This window comes from Acomys minous (assembly GCF_964271855.1).
Source record: "Acomys minous genome assembly, chromosome: 6".
NCBI classification, from domain to species: Eukaryota; Metazoa; Chordata; class Mammalia; order Rodentia; family Muridae; genus Acomys; species Acomys minous.
Window position 1 is genome coordinate 45,266,023 of NC_140487.1, and position 4,940 is coordinate 45,270,962.

Here is a 4,940-nt window from a genome sequence, read left to right on the forward strand (position 1 = left end):
GGCTCCTGGTGCACAGGCAGTTTTGTTAGCACACACTTTCTCTTCTTTTATCAAAGTGATAACATCCTCCATGATTATTTTGTGATGTGTCAAGGGATGTCATTGAATTTTTACAATTTTAACAGGTTTGTACTTTCCCAGACCTACAGCTACAGTTGTACTTCCCAGACTCCAAAGTGGTTTATAAGTAAGCAAAACTAATGCAAGAGGATGTATAAGGAATAGCATCAACACACAGGAACGACCTTGCAGGCTGAAAAATGTCTTTTATCTGAAATCAGGTTTCATTTTCATGGAATTTCTTCTTTTGATCTTGCTGTCCGCAATGCTGTTTATTTATGGCCTACACCTAGGATGTAGATTGTGTTGAAGCCTGGTACATGGCATCCCTAGACACATTCCTGCTAAGGGGCAGCCCAGAGCAGAATTGTGAGGAAATGCAGTAGTTTCTTCACTTCAGTCTGGTTTAGCACCCATCGGGTCTCCAGATAAGAGGAGCTGTTGGATGTGGACGTGCAAGTTTGTCTTTCCTAGCAATGCACATAGAAACCTAAGCTGGTATCTGAAGAGCTCTGTAAGGAGATGGCTGATCAAAAAGGGAAGACATAGGATTGTAGGGTCCTTCCAGGCAGCAATTATAGTTGTAGGGTTAGTCCTACTGTCAAGGCTGAAACTTGTAAATATTGGGTGGAAGTCATCAACATTACAAGGGTCTCTGCCTTCTTTCAGCTTCTCACATCTTAGAATCTAAATCCAGTGATTAAACTCAATGGACTCCTCTAAAGTTTGATTTAATACTCATGGAAATGTCTTAAATGGTAGTTCTCCTCAACTCCCAAACCTGAAGACCACGGACGTATCAGATCTGAGCAGTGAAAACTGTGTTAGTAATCACAACTTTCTTTGATCCATGGAAAATGATAAAGAGGGTATTTACTTGGATTTCTAAATTCCTTTTGCTCTGTTGAAACAACACTGCAGCCAAAGGACTCTAATGAAAGTTTTGATGTGACAAGTCTGAACAATGAACCAATGGGAATAAAAAACAATCCAGCTAATGAGAAAATGATGGAAAGGCCAGATTTCTGCCTTCCCAGAAAGCTTTTAATTACAGAGAAATCAACAGATGTGCCAGGGGTAACACAAGAGTGCTGGCCATGCAAAATAACACCTTGGAGTGGAATAAATTTGGAGTAAATTGACTGGAAATATTGGTTTCCCAAGCAATCAACATGTAAGAGAAAACACAAGGCCCTTAATTTGGGTAAGTGTGCTAATCCTAAACTTCTTTATACCATTTGAACCCAGTGGGCACATGCTGTGTGTGTGGAAGGGGGAGATGCGTGTGTGTGTGTGTGTGTGTGTGTGTGTGTGTGTGTGTGTGAGAGAGAGAGAGAGAGAGAGAGAGAGAGAGAGAGAGAGAGAGAGAGAGAGATGTGTGAAAGAGAGAGGAGGTCTTTGTGCCTAGACACTTCTGGTTTTCAATTATTAATCAGCTCAATAGTAGATTTGAACATATACTTAGTTATCTGAAATATTGTTTTATTGGTCTACAAAGTGATTCAAGAGCCAGTTTCTAATGGGCTCAGGACAGTAAAATAATGAAAAATCCAAAGCAAGAGAAAGTGTGGTAGCTAGAAAATAATATTAAGATCTGAATCAAGTTTTTCTTTTTCTTTTTATTTAAGGGGTGTGTGAGGCACTTGTGACATGACAGTGGCTCTCACTGTAAAATGACCAAATCTCTTGTACTGAGGTAAAGAGAAAAACATTTTATTTTACCTAGATTCAACCCTTTCCCAAGTCTCTGCATCCTGGTGATAAGGAAGAAACCCTGATCATGTGGAGTGACGTAGCTCAGGCCCTTGGCACACTGCCTGGGAAGGAAGTTAGGGAAACTGATAGAACCTGAGATTGAAGTCCCACTTGGGTTCCAAGTTCAGCTTTGGTGAGTGAGTTCTGCAGTTTGTCTTAACCTTTCTGGGCCTTAATTTTTTTTTTTAAATAAAGCAATTTACCTGAGGTGACATTGCTAGGAGGCAGAAGTGTCCATTGTGAAGCTTTGGGCTATTCAACTTTAAGCCTGCACTAATTTAAATTTTGCTTTATTGGTGAAAATGCATATATCACATATAAAGAACTTGGCTGGGATAGACACGGTTTCACCAGAAAGCTCTGCTTCCTTCTGAAATGCTTCCCGGAAGGGTGTCTGGTTCTCACATCTTACTAAGACGATAATACCTGTAGTCCGTCCACGACTCTGGCCTCTGGCTGTGGCTGTGTCCTGACTGTACTTCTGATCTACTCATGTTACTCAGACCATCCTGTATGCCTGCTGATGCAAGATTGCAAGGAGGGTAAGGGTCTCCTGAAGCTAAGGCGTAAGTGACTCGGAGATGGTGGGTCTATGCAAAACAGGACTGGCTCCGAGTACTTCTGTTCTCTTCTAACTTTATCTTAAATTTTTATCAATGATTGAAACTGTTTATGAAGACATAGGCGCTGCCTCCTTTCCTCACTATGAGAGCATTCTCTGCTATGGATTGCTCCTGCCAGGTCACCTCATCATCAGGCATTTGCCTCTGCTTGATTTTCATCAAAAGTACTTTTGTATTGACTCAAGTCAACCATTAGTAAAGGGAGTGGCTATGCCCATTTCCTGTTTGGTACCCAATAGCTGGCATGAGGCGCAGTTCTTGGAGGGCACTCAGCTAACATTTGCTGAGTGAGTAAATAAGTCTTCTAGTTTGCTTCTGGTTGCTGTTACAAACACCATGATCAAAAGTACTTTGAGAGCAAAGGGTTTAGTTCTTATTACTGGTTACAGTCTATCACTGAGGAAAAAACAAGACAGGTGCTCAAGGTAGGAAGCCCCAGGAGCAAGAACTAAGGCAGGGACCACAGAGGAAATCTGCTTGCTGGTTTTCTTCTCTGGCTTGGTCAGCTACCCTCCTTATATAGCCCAGGCCCACTTGCCTTAGGATGGTACCACTCAGAGTGGGTTAGGCCCTCCTACATCAACTAGCAAGTAAGAAAATGCCTTACTGACTTTCCCATAGGAAAATCTGAGGGAGGCAATTGAGGTTCAGTTGAAGGTCCTTCTTCGCAGGTATGAGAAATTGGCAACTAAATCCAGCTAAGCAATAGGTTATTCTAAAACTAAAGTCATCTACATCTAAAAATTTTCACTATCCTTTTTAAACTCAGAAACTTCATGTAATACATCAAAATTTCCAGGTGGCTAGTATATCTGTATGTAAAACATTCTGGTGAAATCACTAGGAAATGTTTATTTTTAATCTCAGACATGTGAAGTGATGTTTTTGAGATTTTTCTAAGGACACAGGGTAACACGTATTTTCTAAAGTTTACTTTTCCTTTTCCTTTTTAGAACACCTTAATGATTAAAAAAAACCCACCAGGCTATAAAGAGTATTAGATTGGGACTCATGAAAGTAATGTGAAGATGAAAGAAGAGGAGACCGACCTTTACAGAAGCAGATTTTCCTTCAGTGACAGCAGTGAAAGGAACAGTCTCTGTGGGCCTGGAGACTGTGCGACCATGTACAGAGGGATTGGTCGTGTTACAGGGCAGAAAAGCGAATTTGGGGGTTGAAGATTCCACCTGCAGAGCTATACCCTTATCGTCTGAAAGTTGTAAACATCAGCAGGACGTTGGTGTGTTGGTCTTCTTCTCGTCAAGACTTTCCTGGATCCAAATTTCCCACAGAAGATGTTGTCAGGGTGTCCACACTCCTATATAGACATAGTTTCTCAGCCCACCTGAAGTTTGAGGGTAGCATAAAGGGTTTCCACACACTCCGTTACCTATATGAGCAAGTATACTAGTGCCATGCATTTGTGGCAGTATTGAGTCTTTATTCATACCTTATCATTGGCCGAAGCCCCCACCTTATCACGGGTTGTTTAGTTATTGTCCAGTGTCTATTCTGTTGCATGATCCCTTTGGGAAAGCCCACGTGACAGTCAGTAGTTCTGTCTCTTCTGCTCCTGTTGTCTATTATACTCTCTCTGGCTATCCTTATTTTTTAATATTGTAATATTTATTTAGACTAGCATCTTAGGAGACTGACCTCCTGTCTGTGAGAACATTTACAGAGAGGTTCAACTGCTGAGGGAATGCCTAATCTGAATGGGGGAGGCATCATTTATGGCCCTGGTCAAGGACTGAGCAAAGGGAGGAGTAAAGAAAGCTGAGTAGCATTCCCACTCCTCTCTCTCTCTCTCTCTCTCTCTCTCTCTCTCTCTCTCTCTCTCTCTCTCTCTCTCTCTCTCTCTCCTCTCCTTCTTGGCTTGGATGCAGTGTGGCTCCTGCTATGAAGGCTTTGACACCATGATGTACCCTTCAACTGTATAGCAAACTAAATCCTCTGTCTCTCCTGTCTTTCCTGTATCCCTCCCTTTCTTCAGCTGCTTTTTCAGTTACTTTGTCCTGTACTGTATGACCTTGAAAACTATGGTCAGAGACTCCACAGTCCTGCAGTTGCAGTTTGACTTTTTTCATGATTATATCGGCTGACAGTGGCTCAGCAGGTAAAGGTGCTCGCTGCCAGGCTTGAGGACCTGAGCTGGGTCCATTCAAACCTATCTTCTGAGAGGAGAGAAACAATTCCCATAGGTTACCTTCTGGCTTCTACGCATGTGCACACGCATAGCAACAAACAAAACAAATAAATGGCAACAAGATTTTTAGCTGATTGGTCCTAGGTAGAGCACAAAAGTAGGTGCAGTTTCCCGGCTTTTTACGAGTCAGGGAAGTTTCCAAAGCTATTGTGAACCTTGGATGTTGATCTTCCTCACTGCAGTGTGGTAGGCTTGTCAGTCTTTCTACTGTGAGATGTCAGTTCCTCTCGTTTCCCATCCAACAGTTTTTTAAAAGGAAGTTACCACGCACAATGAGCACTTGAGGAATAGGAGAG

The 4,940-nt window shown here is 42.1% G+C and overlaps 1 long non-coding RNA gene across 1 annotated transcript; it reads left to right on the forward strand.

Annotated features, from left to right (window-relative positions):
* Nucleotides 1-641: 641 nt before the first annotated feature.
* LOC311599444 lies at nt 642-4,940 on the forward strand. Its single transcript, XR_014779895.1, has 3 exons — nt 642-1,264; nt 1,787-1,948; nt 4,890-4,940. It is a non-coding gene; the product is annotated as an uncharacterized lncRNA (long non-coding RNA).